The sequence below is a fragment of the Littorina saxatilis genome, linkage group LG9 (genome assembly GCF_037325665.1).
Source record: "Littorina saxatilis isolate snail1 linkage group LG9, US_GU_Lsax_2.0, whole genome shotgun sequence".
NCBI lineage: Eukaryota > Metazoa > Mollusca > Gastropoda > Littorinimorpha > Littorinidae > Littorina > Littorina saxatilis.
Window position 1 is genome coordinate 8,124,942 of NC_090253.1, and position 16,404 is coordinate 8,141,345.

Consider the following 16,404-nt stretch of genomic DNA (forward strand, 5'->3'; position numbering starts at 1 on the left):
TGTGTGTTCAGTTTTGTTTTTGTGATGAATGTTAGAATGTAATGTTATGTCTGTTTGTATATGTATAGGTTACAACACGAGTGGTTTTTTATATGGCTTGTATTTCAGTCAAGACCCAGCGGATGAATATCATCGGGAGACACGAGCCTTTGGCGAGTGGCTCTCGATTGATATTCCCGCTGGGTCTTGACTGAAATACAAGCCATATAAAAAACCACGAGTGTTGTAATCTGTATATCCCATTCTACCATCAAACACAAAGTGTAGACTACTAGCGGCACTTTTGCGATCTGTGGAGTGTGAAACAGTGTTTTCAGCGAGACATGGCCTTTTTGCAACCTTAAACTAAGTGACCGTCGCTGAAAAAATAAAACGAATGAGTGCATCTATAAGTACGCGGTAACACTACTTTCAGACCGTTTAAAAGCGTTAAGTAAAGGTTCATAAGTTGCAAGAAAGTAATGAAGTCGTATAGAAATCCATTTAGTTGAAGCGCACAATTCTTTTGCGTTTCAGGTCGGCGGAACGGGGAAACCGGTTTGGCCCCCATTTGGCTTACTCGACTCGATTCAGAATCGATTCCACGTTGTTTTTTTCGAACGCATTATTATACAATTAGTCTTATTGACAGAGAAGCAAATTTTAGGGAACACATATGTAGATTTAACCATTTGCTCCCTATTTGAAATGTATCTACATGATAAACTGTTTTGCGAGTGTGTTTGCATGAACCTAAACTGGTATTGATGCGATGAAAACAGGACCCAAGTCTGTCACCGCCGCTTGATTGCATTTTGAAAGAATATGACTGGATTACGGAAAAATACACACATGTTAAGTTCTTAGATACCTTCATCGCCAATGTGGACTTACTGCAGAGCCAGGCAAAAGAGTAGACTTGCTCGCAAAACACGTGAAACAGCTGATGATAGCGAAGCCCAACCGTGCCAGGTAAGGACGGTCTGACAGATTCTCAAAAGTCGTCTGCTAACGAAGCAAGGGGAGGGTACTCGTGTTTTTGTTTTGGTTCGCTAGCATCTGGTTATCTTGTAAGTTGAATGTTCGTTTTTTCCCACCTGCATTGCTTTCATAATGAAAGAAACGTTTGCTTATTGCATCTCATACATCAGATCAGTTCTGAGATTCATTTTTGCGTGCAACTGATATGGTTTTCTGAGCCGTGCAATACGATTTTGGAACTTCATACAAATGTGTCACATTGTTCGGCGCGAGGTCAAAGGTCGGGAGCAAAGTAGTTCTTCGCCCAAATCGGAATCTGCACTATCATATATTTTTTTGAGTCCATGATGTATTTATTGAGCTATAAAAATACAACATATATACCCATACTGAAGTAACAGAGACAAAGAAGGGAGGTCATGGGATATGTATAAATATATATTCGTGTGTATTTGTGCTCTGTTCTGTCTATGTGTGTGTGTGCGTGCGTCTGTGTGTGTGTATGTGTGCGTCTGTGTGTGTGTATGCGTGTGTGTGTGCTTGCGTGAGTCTGTGTGTGTTTGTGTGCGTCTGTGAGTGTGTTTGTGAGCGCGAGAGACAGACAGAGAGAATATGAGTGAAACAAATTCCTTTCCTAGCAGAGGAGGGGACACTTTATTTCTTTTGACATAGACCTCACTGGCAAACGTAGTAAATTCTGTTTTCTTACACGTATGTAAAATCAATCATGCAGCCTCGTGTATGATATCCATTCAGAATCAACTCATTTATTTGTACCCGCATTCTACAGGTAATGGTTTCAGCACAACAAATGACCCGCAGTAGCAAACACCGGTGAATGTCAAGCAAACACAATCACACCAAGTCAACACAATGGTAACTTCTCAGTTTGGTGACGATAGTCTACACTGAGCACTGATTGCACACTGTCTTGGACAATTAGCACACAATGCGTACATAGTTTCGGTACACCCAACATTTCGATCAGTTTAAAGCAGCATTCCATGCGCGCTGATACTATATACACCGTTCTATCTCGACCACACAAATGGAAAACCAATAGTTGTCCTTATTGACAGGTGGTGTTTATCAAAACGTAAATTACACAGGAAAAAAACTCGTTGGTGATCCTTTGACGCGGTCATATTGAGGCAAACGTACCACAAGTGCTCGATCCTTGTCAACGTGTTTCAGACACACCCCTCGCTAGTCACGAACTGGCATATTATGTCAAAATGGGAATGATTGACTTTGTAGACGTGTAAGAAAACAGAATTTACGACGTTTGTAAGTGAGGTCAATCTCAAAGGAAATAAAGTGTCCTCTCCTCTGTTAGGAAAGGAATTTGTTTCACTCATATTCTCTATGTCTGTCACTCGCGCACACACACGCGCACACACACGCGCACACACACGCGCACACACACGCGCACACACACACACACAGACGCACGCAAGCACACACACACACACACACAGACAAACGGAAACACACACACACACACACACACACAGACGCACGCAAACACACACGCACGCACACACACACACAGACGCAAGCAAACACACACGCACGCACACACACACAGACGCACGCACACACACACGCAAGCACACACACACAGACGCACGCATACACACACACACACACAAAGACGCACGCACACACACATAGACAGAACCGAGCACAAATGCACACGAATATATTGACCCATTAAAAGCAAAAGAAATCACTCTTTCACAACCCATGCAAACTCGACAAGAGTTATTTCCGAACATCGTCTATAACTCTATTGTGTCCTTGCCGCTGTGTTTAACATCCGCAAAGGGGCAAATAAACGTGCACTGTTTGAATAGGCATCGTCTCTTTAACTTTGCACAAACAGACTGGAAATATCAGATTGCAAGGAAAACCAGATTCATTGACTCGGCAAGCCCATACACAGACACATATATTGATGACCTAAGCGGTTGACCTTCCTGTAGATCTACTTACATATCGACCAGACCAATAAACTCGTGTACATACATCTCATATTGATGACCCAAGCGGTTGACCTTCCTGTAGATCTACTTACATATCGACCAGACCAATAAACTCGTGTACATACATCTCATATTGATGACCCAAGCGGTTGACCTTCCTGTAGATCTACTTACATATCGATCAGACCAATAAACTCGTGTACATACATCTCATATTGATGACCCAAGCGGTTGACCTTCCTGTAGATCTACTTACATATCGATCAGACCAATAAACTCGTGTACATACATCTCATATTGATGACCCAAGCGGTTGACCTTCCTGTAGATCTACTTACATATCGATCAGACCAATAAACTCGTGTACATACATCTCATATTGATGACCCAAGCGGTTGACCTTCCTGTAGATCTACTTACATATCGATCAGACCAATAAACTCGTGTACATACATCTCATATTGATGACCTAAGCGGTTGACCTTCCTGTAGATCTACTTACATATCGACCAGACCAATAAACTCGTGTACATACATCTCATATTGATGACCTAAGCGGTTGACCTTCCTGTAGATCTACTTACATATCGACCAGACCAATAAACTCGTGTACATACATCTCATATTGATGACCCAAGCGGTTGACCTTCCTGTAGATCTACTTACATATCGACCAGACCAATAAACTCGTGTACACAGTACCTGGGTCAGGGGAATGGTAACTGACCTCATTCCCCACAATACAACGGAAGGGATCCATGTCGACCATGCATACACACCCACAGCGAGTAACCCCAAAAGGGTGATCCCATAATGCGAGACACTTAGTGGTTCTTTCTGTATGCTTTACATGACTTACAAAGTAATATTTACCTAGATACTATTGACAGCGTCCACGTGCCTTGAAATGTAATCAATTATTTTCATCAAATAGAAATGAAGGTATTATTCAAATTGGTACACTTTGTAAGCCTTCTTGAGGAGCAGTTGAAATAAAAACATGCAGGGTTATTGATAGGTTTTTTGTAGACATTTCATTATTACTTGGGGTTTTGTTTTTGTTTTTGTTTTTTGTTTTGTATTTTAATAATAATTTATATTATGGTGTTTACCTTGGTTGTGTTGTAATTTGTAGCTATTTTCTCCACGCGCTTAGCTATGGAGGGCCCAAATACGTAATACAACCTTGAAACCTTTTTTTTTCTTCTTTATTTGGTGTTTAACGTCTTTTTCAACCATTCAAGGTTATATCGCGACGGAGGGAAGGGGGGAGATGGGATAGAGCCACTTGTCAATTGTTTCTTGTTCACAAAAGCACTAATCAAAAATTTGCTCCAGGGGCTTGCAACGTAGTACAATATATGACCTTACTGGGAGAATGCAAGTTTCCAGTACAAAGGACTTAACATTTCTTACATACTGCTTGACTAAAATCTTTACAAACATTGACTATATTCTATACAAGAAACACTTAACAAGGGTAAAAGAAGAAACAGAATCCGTTAGTCGCCTCTTACGACATGCTGGGGAGCATCGGGTAAATTCTTTCTCGTCTCAACCAATATGGGACTCCCCCTAACCCGCGGGGGGCCTTGAAACCTTGGTTCCAATATCCAACGGTCGGCGCATGATTTGGACGTTACCATCCCTTCTCATGTCAACCTTCACTCACCACTACCATTGATCTTTCCAGGTTTGTATATGGAATAACAGCACCCCTCCACTTGAACAAATACCAAAAATCAATGTCCGGATTGTTTTCTTTGAAGAGTAGGAATGTTGTGATGAATTCAAATCACAGATTGACAAAAGTGCCAGTTTCGAAATTAATTCATAACAAGTGTGGCCGCCCTGTACAGAAATCAGCCGGCCAGGCTTTTGATTTGTGTAATGTGTCCAAGTGGAGATGGTCTTATATCCCCTGTAAAAGCCTGTCCAGAGCCGTGAGAAGAGTACGGGACGGACTGTAGATGCTTGATGCTCTGCCAACTCACCAAAACAAATGCATACGACGAATTACAAAAAAATGAGATGCCATGCACACACACACACACACACACACACAACCACACACACACACACACACACACACACACCTTCACACACACACACACACACACACACACACACTCTCAAACACCTTCACACACACACACACACACACACACACACACACACACACACACACACACACACACACACACACACACACACTCTCTGACAGACACACATAAACACCTTGACACACACACACACACACACTCTCTGACAGACACACATAAACACCTTCACACACACACACACACACACATATACACATGCACACACACATTATTATACGCACACATATACACACAAACACATAACACACACACACATTCTTGGACATAATCAGTGGCACTTCTGCAAATTCGTGGTGTTCTCTAAAATTAGATGGGAAAGTTTTTTAGTTTTTTTTAATGTAATGCAATTCGGAATACAAAGAGTTACTATGACTTGGAATAAGTTCAAACATTAGCACCAAACACATTGACCAATAAGTGCCTCGCCCGTTATACATAGAATACGGTTAGCGTCACCCATTGCGGGGTCTCCATTGGCGGGGTTCTTCCTTGCGTGACGAAGTGGTGCAATTCGATTTCCTCACTAGCCAGCCAGCCTGAAAAGGCCCAGGCAATTAACTTGTGATAATTAACCTACGCGGCACAACACACCTGTGATTTGTTCCAGGTGAAAGCCAGCCATTAATAGTGGATCAACACTTTGATGTTTGCTGCAAGGTAATTCCCAGGCACGTAACGTTCATTTGCACCCTCCTACACGCGCCAGTTGACTGTGGTGTTTTACATATCGAAACGGGAATGTGAACCTCAGTGTTTTGACGTACCCGTACTCATTTACTTCTCTCTCTTTCACACACACACACACACACACACACACACACACACACACACACACACACACACACTCACACTCACACTCACACTCACACACACTCACACACACACACACTTCAAACGTTCATTAGATACACGATCCAGCACTCTGAGACTCTGTTGTCGGAGACAAAGGACATTCCGACTGAGTCGTTCGTTTCACTTGACTTGACTTGGCATTTCCTACCGACCCCCATCACCCACCTACCCCCCCCCCCCCCCCTCCTCCTTATTCTCTCCTCCATTTTAACACCCATTACCCCGCTGTAATCATTGATTGAATACAAGATCAAGCACTCCGCGTATCCTAAGTCAATGGCAACGGACACAGTGTTTTCTGTTTTAATCACCTCGCCCAGGGTCCACAACTTTCGCTGGAAAGTGTCATGCATCCTAACATCTACACTTCTTTACCCACGTTGTCACCTGTCCCTCCTCCCACAACCTTCGTCCACCCCTCTCCCTATCCAAACAACCCAATCCCCTTACGCACCCCCCCCCCCTCCCCTTCCGCCCTCTTACCCCCGATCCAAATCCACCTTCCTGAACCCACCCACATACAGCATGGAAAGTCTCCTGTCATCGTTCTCTCCCTCCCCCTCCTTCACAACATGAACACCCCTTCCCACACACATCAACATGTCTCCTGTCTCCCCCCTCCCAGTCCTCCTCCCCCCCCCCCCACCCCCATCCCGTTTTTAAAGGCTTCCTGGATTCACAATCAAGCATTCTACAAGTTTATTTGTTCCCAATGGCAACGATCATTAGACGTGTTCGTGTTTCACGGGACTTTCTCTCTCAAAAGTTTCAACAATCCCCGTACGTCCTTCCTCCCCCCCCCCCCCCCCCCCCTCCCCCGCCCACGCCACGACTCCCAACCTTCACACACACACACACACACTTCAAACACTCACTGAGAACACAGTCAAGCACTCTTATAAATCTCTTGTCAATGGCAACCGAATACACTGACAGTTGTGTTGATTTGACTTACGAGGGCCACAACATTAAGTGACCAACGTCCAATATTTTCATGAACAACCGCATTACCCCGTGAACACTTGTTTGGGGGTCAAGTTTGGCGATTTGGGATTAGTTTAAATCAATGGTCACTGAGAATTTTCGATCAGTATTTGTTTCCGTAAAATTGATACAGTTGATTATTGGTTCAGAGTTAATGTATATGCATCTTGTTAAATTGTGTTCCCTCCTCCCCCCCCCCCCCCCCCCCCCCGTCACACACACATAGAGCAAACAGGGACAGACTGCAACAACGGGAAATCCTTAATAATCATCGAAGCAGCATTGTTTCATTTTGTCCAAAAGATTTCTTCTCGAAATATGCAAACAGAAGCTTTAAGTTTTACAAACCAAAGTAATCCGACACAAAACTCATGTTGCTCGTTTGGGCCAAACATTATTTGTGGTTGTTTCGTTGTGTCCACAATAGAACGTTTATACATTTTAACTTTCTTGTTTTTGTCATCGTTGAAGACCATCCAGCACAGGTGATCACAACTTTAAGCAGTCCTGCATGGTATATATGGTGGTGCTCCGCTCAGCACACACACGTTAAAACAACATTGACATTGGGCATTTGGAACACACTCTGCTTGCTGGCTCGCCCAAAGCAAATTCGGCTTACTAAAAAATAAAAAATAGAAATTATTATTCAACAAATACGAGGGTCTTGGACACAGTAAGCAACACGGACAGAAAGACAGAAACGCCCGTACGTGCGTACACACACACACACGCACATAAACATGTATGCAATCTCGCACATGCACACGCACAAAGCTAAGACACATACAAATATGCTCACGCGCACGCACACAAACACAATCAAACAAACACACACACACACACACACACACACACACACACACACACACACACACACTATACACACACACACCCCCCATACACACACACACCATACACACACACACACACACACACACACACACACACGCACACACACTACACACACACACAGACACACACACAAATAGACATACAGACAGACGAAGTATTAGAGTCAGAGAGCACGACAGAGACTCCTTTGCATAACAAAAGTCATATGAACTGTGTGTTCTCTCTCCGTAATTTGGCTTACTCCATAGCGTAGAGATCGCCATGGCTTACTCCATAGCGTAGAGATCGCCATGGCTTACTCCATAGCGTAGAGATCGCCATGGCTTACTCCATAGCGTAGAGATCGCCATGGCTTACTCCATAGCGTAGAGATCGCCATGGCTTACTCCCATATCGTTTGAATGTGTGTGTCTTTAAAACAGAATTTGTCATGGACAATCATGTGCCATTTCTTCACAGACTGGAGATTGACAGAAATGAGATTCAACGGGTTTTCCACAGACTTGTCATAGCACAAAATAACAAAATTTGTCATCATTTTCACGAGTTTTCATTCACAAGCACCTGGGAAATAAATCTCATGTTCCCCGGGGAATAAATCCCCGGTTACCATAGTTGCAGGAAGCCCTATTACATGGATAATCAAAAGCAAACCCAATAGAAACGCTCGAGGATTCTTCGGCTCTTTTCATTGGCGTTTCCCCAGACCTAAACAGACGACACTGCTTCGCCAAGTTCCAAATACGAACTGGCAAACTGGCAAATGTAAACAAAAAACAAAACTACCTCATCAAAGGTCATACATTTATGCTTTATCGCAAACAAATGAAACCTATCGATATGTGTTATCTTCTCACAAAGTCATGGAGTGCGTGTATCTCTGTTTGGAGAAACACGAACGTCAAGTTTAAGTCAAACCAATTGACCCCTGACACACACATTTTGACCCGTGCACAAGACGTTGTATCGATAAACTAAGCGCAAATTAAAAAAATAATAATAAAAAAGCAAAGAACATAGCAACAAGAAATGAAGACATCTGACAAAGCCGAGCAAGCAGAATGACAAGTCAAAATGAAAAACAGAGAGGCAATGAGAAACAAGATCGCGATTATCTTTCCTTCGCGGCACGACGCAAATCGTTTTTGTCCTTTGACCCAATTCGTGCAGTGCTGCACGATGCAAATCTTCTGTGACCTTTGACTCAACGTAGCTTCAATATTCGATTACTAATATTTACCACTGAAAACCGAGAGGTGGAATACCGAGAGGGGCAGGGTGGTAGGGCGATGGTGAAATGTAATGAAGAGACACGTGTAGCAATAAGAGAAAACCGATTCTGCAATAACACAAACAAGAACAAAAACCCCAACACTGACCTATATGAATATTTAATCAATAATATGATCGTCTGCTTTGCAGTTGTGCAAGTGAAGGGTTGGGGGGGGGGGGTAACTTGATCATTAATTTGTGTGTGTCAGTGTTTGTGTTCATGGACTGATTGTGAGGGAGGGGGAGGGTGGGGTGGGGTGTGTTTCAGGTTTTGGTGTGGGTATGAAATGAGCAAAACAATACCCACACCACAAAATCTTGGAGGCAAAAAATACTCGCCGTCGCATCATTTTGTCCGCACAATATTATATGCACCAACAACCGGAAAGAAAGGTGACAATGGAAAAAGACTCATCTTTGCTTCCTGCGATTCCTTGCCCCCGACTCGAACGTCGCACGATAATCCACATAACAGATCTGTTGTGAGATGGTCAACGCTGACTGTGCAAGTAAATCACATCGTTTGAAATACGCATCGCTCGAATGCAACATGTGGGCACTATCGTCTCAAAGGCGCTTACTGTTGGTTTCACACACCACTCTGTAGTCGGAACCTACAGAACTTCGCATCCTCAAACCTGACATACTTGTCTCAACATTATAAACTCAAATCACACACAGTAAGTTGCTTTCGCACGCCAGCTTTGAACAACGTGCTGGGGCCCCGAACATGCATTATAATAACAGAACTCGCGTTTCAAACCATGGCTCCCTGTGTTGATTTTTCACTTAATGTTGAACCACCAAAATGATGACAAAAACGATGTTTGATGGTGTGTTGCCAGACCAGCTTTTTTGTCGGTCCTCGGGGGGCATATCGACTTTTGTTTCATATTTATTGACCGCGGCCTTCGGCCTTGGTCAATAAATATGAAACAAAAGACGATATGCTCCCCCTCGGACCGACAAAAAAGCTGGTCTGTCAACAACCCATCAAACATCTTATAACGTTCTCCCCTCATAAGCTACCTTTCTTCTTTCTTCTTCTTCTTCTTGTCGTTCGCTGTGAAATCGACAGTCCGGGCTGCAGGACGGAACGTGCTGTCCTCTTCCCTTCACCTGAAGCCACCCGAATCTAACTTTTATCATTTATATGTAGTTTCGTTTTCAGATACAATGAAAATCCCTTTTTCTTGTAAGATCTAAACTAAATCTGACAAAATCAGGTCTTCAAAAGGAGGGAGACTTATCATGAAGATAAATGTATAGAGATTATGAACTTAAAATCCGCAAAAGCAAGTTCTGAAGGGCGGGGGGGGGGGGGGGGGGGGTCTTAAAAAGGGATTTCAGTGTGCAACCCATGGCCGTAATTCCCACACACTTCTCAATGCCAAATCAAGTGTGCACATCCATTAAAAGATACGGGTCCTGATATCGGTGAATTGGCAAATTTATGATCGTAATGCTCTTGTGCAAATGTTGGTGCAGAAATAATCATTGTGGTTTATGGGTGCGCCTGGGTGTAGGCTACTGAAGTGCGAATGACTCTCTCTTTCTCTGTCTGTCTGTCTGTCTGTGTGTCTTTCTCTCTCTCTGTCTCTAACTGAATTTTGGGCAAATAGTCTTTGCGAAGCCAACTTGAAGCTGAATTTAGGATAGTCTTTACATACATGCGCGCTCAGCGATACCTACCTGCATGTCACTCTCTAGCTGTTGTGGCTTCACTCAATCATTTGCTTTCGCATTCACTTTATTCCCTCATTCGACTCCATTGATCTTACCAAATTCTTTCGCTTGGCGACAGATAGCAGAATACACACGCTCACACGGACTCGCTAAATCTCATTCCATATTTACCAATCTATCAAATCGATTTGTCGCCGTGGTCCTCGTTATTATTTCAAAGCGATAAATCAGATCGACAGATACCAATGGTCTCGTCATACCAGTGAAACGAGTTCCATTATGTTCAATATTTGAATGACGAAGCAACGTTTTCAAATCGTGTGGGCAAAATATATTCTAAAGGCACATTCTTCCTCTTGTAAACAGACCTGACCAAGTTTGTACGCTGGATTAGATCAACCCGCCCCTTGGACTTGTACTGAAAATCAACACCGGCATTGACGGTATGAATTTTGTAATGGTGAAAAAGACAACTATGTATAAATTCAACCACATTATCTTGATTGGAAAGATATGCGTTAGTATATATAAAAAAAAATCGTTTTTACCGTTGGAAAGTATTTTTAAAAGGCAGTTACAGATAAGAAGCATTTTTGTGTAAGTGTTCGAGAAACAAATTATACCCACACGTTTATAAACTTAGCTTGTTGTACTCTATAAGTTGTACTTAATTCATTGTATGCGATATTTTTATTTGTAGTTATTTGAATAAAATTGTTTGAAAAAAAAATCAACACCCTGCTTGCTGTGGTGAGTTGGAATTCTTTAGTGATTTTTAAAAAAAATTTAAACTTGTGTTTTTACGAAAGTTATTCCTACAAAAATAATCCACTGTGCACGTAAAGCACCAGGCTGTTCATTGTTTGTATGTGACCAAGTGGAGGCATAGTGTCATCCCTTGTTAAAGCATGCCCAGATCTGAGACGGTGAGCCGAACCGTTTACACGAGAAGGAGTACGTGTGCCTTTAAGAGTAACCTTACCTGACCTCAAGGTCATTTGATTAAAAGGGAAAGAACTCATCCTATCTCAACTCTTTAGCTCCCCCTAGACGTTTTTATTGAATCGTTTGGCAGCAAGAATGATCAGTGTTGCTCACGCGATCTTTTGAGACATTAAAACCTCTAAGAGCATGATCATGCTTGTCCCCAAGAGACGCGTTGACAGTCACGTAGCATGTATATATATAGTAAAGACTGGGCTTCGACTTATCTTTAGTTTACAATTCGATCACAAAAATCTTTTGTATTACAAAACATAGTGTCAAAACAAACCGCCTTGATCCTTCACTACGAGGAATAGTATACTCTTTAATGCAGCCCGCTGTGGTCTGCATTGTGCTCTTGGGTTTGAAATACTAGTTTTTTGTTTGTTTGTTTCTTTCATTTTTTTCTGTCCTTCTTTCTTTCTTTCTTTCATTTGTTTTCTTTCTGTCTGTCTATCTTTCTTTGTATCAGCCGTAAAAAATTAATCGTAAGGACCGGCGCTCACCTATGTAACTTCAGCAGGACAGCACACGCACTGTAGATTATTGAGGTGATTCTTTTTTTTCCCAGCCCGCTTCACGTTGCGTGAAAAGAAAACAGGCCAAGTACTCGTCATAATCCCTATCGCTGCACATGTTGTGTAGTGGCGACTGCGCAGATGCATTAATTTTGCCCTTTAAGGGTCACCGCCAGGCTGTGTATAATGTATCGGTATCGTATTTCATTAAAGCGTAATTTTGATTGCTTCTGGCGCCTGTGATCGAACGCTACACTCGATCACAGCCCAGTGCAGAGCCACTACGCCACTTAACAAAGCGAGGAGCAGTAAATTTGTTCACCTTTAGCAGAGCATATTCAGCACTGTATGCAAGTCAAGGCGCTCTATGGATATTGGGGCCTCCCCCTCGCCTGTGCGACCTAGCCTGGATTCCATTATGCTTCAATGCCGGTGTTTGCTGTCTCCATAATACGGGTACCGGGTATGTCACTCTCAGCACAATTACCCGCTATGACTTAAACCCTCCCCGTGTGTTCGTGTGAGAGTGACAGTCTGTAGTGCCGGAATGTAGCTTTCTCTCAACAACCGTTACACAGTTTGGCAGTGCCAGTTTTGTTGTCGTCTGCGTCCCTTTCCTATATTGTTGCTGCCGTTATAGACTATGTTTTCATTATTATAGTTTGTGTTGTGACTGATAGTGTAAAAAGTTCGCTCGACTCAGGAGGTCCACCTGTGGTGGAAATTTTGTTACAAGAAAAGTGTAAAACAGTGCCTGTGTGGCTGTATCGTCGTACCTGTGTTGAACCGATTCAGGAGTTTTAAACTGCGGGCAGTAAAAGCGACTCGACGTTTTAAGGATTGACCTGCAAACGCACTGAGTTTAAAAGGTATGTCATACATTACTTTCGCATGTAAACGTGTCCTGGTGCGTGTGTACACGGCTTTATTTTATGTACGTTACCTGATAGATTAACGTCAGTGACTTAACGGTAACGGTTTAATAGTTTAGTGCACAGAACTAATGCTGCAATGCTGAACAAGAAATTCCTCCGAGGTAGGAAAAACACCCCCGTCCTTACCATTCTCACTGCCACCAACTGAGAAGGTTATTTCCCTTTGACCATTAATATGTCCCTCTATAAGTCCTTGTAGAATCTTAATCCACCAATAACTCCCTAACCGTGTGTTTGACTGGTCCCAATTTTTGTAAGGACCGTCTCAGGAATGTATAGAACCTGTTCACCAAGTTTGGTGACGATCGGTCCGTTCATTCTTGAGATCTATATGCGAACACAAACACACAAACAAACAAACACATCGACCGAATCCTATACACACCCCTATACCGGGGGTGTAATAAAGGAAGGAACTCAGGCAATGTAAGCAAGGATTCACAGAGCAAACAGTTTCTGTAAAGGTCTTGGCAACATTAATGTTTGTTTGTTTGTTCGTTCATGGGCTGAAACTCCCACGGCTTTTACGTGTATGACCGTTTTTACCCCGCCATTTAGGCAGCCATATGCCGCTTTCGGAGGAAGCATGCTGGGTATTTTCGTGTTTCTATAACCCACCGAACTCTGACATGGATTACAGGATCTTTTTCGTGCGCACTTGGTCTTGTGCTTGCGTGTACACACGGGGGTGTCCGAACACCGAGGAGAGTCTGCACACAAAGTTGACACTGAGAAATGAATCTCTCGTCGAACGTGGGGACGAACTCACGCTGACAGCGGCCAACTGGATACAAATCCAGCGCGCTACCGACTGAGCTACATCCCCGGCCGTGCTCAATTTTACTGGTCGAATCGTCGTGCTTTGTTATCCGTTTCGTCTTCGTCAAACACTTGAGTACACAATAATTATTGTTTGGTCTTTTTATTTCTCGTTCTCACGCGCAGTCACCATAGTTCTGTTTACATATTCATGAAATGTACATACACTTATAGATATGAAAACAACAACAAACATACGGCTTCATGCATATGGTGGTGTCTTTTGTATTTGGTTTCACAGCTAAGCGTTTCAAGCCGAATTCATGTCGTACAAGCCTAGCACTGACTACTGCTGATGTTTACAGAATACAGAATACAGAATCTTTAATTGCCCAAGGTTGGGAATTTGTGATGACATTGCGATTAAGAAACATTTCAATCCAGCCATATACACCAACACACGCATCGTTTATACAAACTGATCAACAACATTAATTTAAAAACGCCCGTAAGGTCACCACTAGGCTGTGCATGGATCGGCCTCGTATGTCATTAAGGGACCTGTGTATGTTCATATTAATAATCATTCCGTTACGAAAGAGTAGTTTCGAATGAATCATTTCGTGAACGTCTTTAACACGATACAGTGAATGTTGCTGGACCTTCTGTCGCTCCATTGGCAATCAAACATTCATAAAGGGTTCCGCGGGCACACACAAGCTTTAATGAGAAACGACCCCGATTAAGCAAACCATAACGTGTATTATTCACCCTCACTTCCAAATGGAACTTTATGACGTCAAAGGCGAAACACAGTAATACGCGAATAGGGCCGTCACTTAAAAATTAGCTTTTTAATCTGTCACTTCTTCTGCATGTCTTTCAAAGAACTGACAACGAATTTTGAGAGCGAAGTTTGTCTCGGTGACTTCGTGATATAAGCAATGGAAAAGTATCCGTAAGGTCACAGCCAGGCTGTGCATGGATCGGCATCGTATGTCATTAAGGGACCCGTGTATGTTCAGCTACAGAAAATACAGGAAGTGACACCGGAGAGGTAACGAAAGTAATGTAGACGTCAAGGCCGAGCGAACCACGACCTCCCACCGGTGTCCGAGCGATGCATTACTTATACGTCACCATGCACGAATGGAAGCAGAAATGAGTATTACGCAAACGTCATCAATATTGTATGTCTCACGCTTTCCATCTTCGCCCTTAGTACCTCAAGCGTGAGAGATATGGTATGTACAGGCGAACCTGCCCGTGCGACCACCTCTCGAAAGCGACCTCCTGCCCACAACGATCCAAGATGAATTTTTCTTCTATAAACTCACCTGTCTATAGCGACCACTTTTCTATGACGACCACTTTAGGTCGGTCCCTTGGGTGATCTTTATATACAGGTTCGACTGTATTAGGTTTGTGGGGCAAGACACGAGCGGAGTTAAATTCGCAATCGTCCCTCCATCAGCTGTAACAATGCATCGCTTTCTTTGCGCCAGTGTGACGTTTGGATTCCCTTTATAAATTAAGATCATATTGCATACGGATTCCAGAAGATTGAACTGTTTCCATACGCGATACAAGGACAGCTGAAAGGATAAACTAATCGTGAATGCAGACACAGAAAGACGTCATCATGTTTATCCTACATACTGTACATACGTGTATTTTCCTGAAAATGTCCTGCAGTCGAGGCAGCTAAATTGAAGACGCCTGTTTTGGAACCTCGATCTCTTCTAAAGCCTCGTGCAATCTATTACGTCAAAGCAAAGAAAAGTCACTCTGAAAGTGTTGCGTGACGTGTTAGTTGTAAAACTTCATCGAGGGTAATTAGGGAGCACAATTTTGTTTTCTATGATGACGTTTGTCTCGGTGACTTTGGCATCATAAGCTGTGCAAAAACAGGTCCCTGCCAGACTTGCTTGACATGACCTCATTTACATGATATACACACGTGTGATTTGAACGATTATTATCTCACGAGTGTCTCTCTCACGTATGTAAGATAAATTGTTAAGAATTAGAATGAATACTTATACTCACAGAATGCAAACACAACAGGCACAAAGACAACAAGTAGCTTGTTATCTGCTTGTTATCTTAAGAATTATTTGAAACAAAGGTAGTGTTTACATGCACCATGTTCCTGTTTAGTTTCAGAGTCTTGAACACACACACACACACACACACACACACACACACACACACACACACACACACACACACACACACACACACACACACACACTATTCGCTCGATTCTTTAACCTGTCGTACAAAAGGTAAATTGATATACTACAAAAGGCCTTAGAAGTTAATTCAGGGGAATGTTACATGAGCACAGCACGAGAACAAAACGCCACGATGATTGTATTACAGTGGGACCCACCTTTTAAGACAACCCCCCCCACACACACACACACACACACACACACACCCCAAATTAAGACTCCCTCCTTTTTAAGACCTTGTTTTTACTGACTTT

General features: G+C 42.8%; 1 protein-coding gene across 1 annotated transcript in view; it reads left to right on the top strand.

Annotated features, from left to right (window-relative positions):
* The first annotated feature begins 12,583 nt into the window (after positions 1 to 12,583).
* The window catches only part of LOC138975226 (uncharacterized), a 53,822-nt gene continuing 50,001 nt past the window's right edge, over positions 12,584 to 16,404 (top strand). The window contains exon 1 of the mRNA XM_070347886.1: positions 12,584 to 13,088. The gene's annotated coding sequence lies outside the window, so the exon portion shown is untranslated. The remainder of the gene's footprint in view (positions 13,089 to 16,404) is intronic.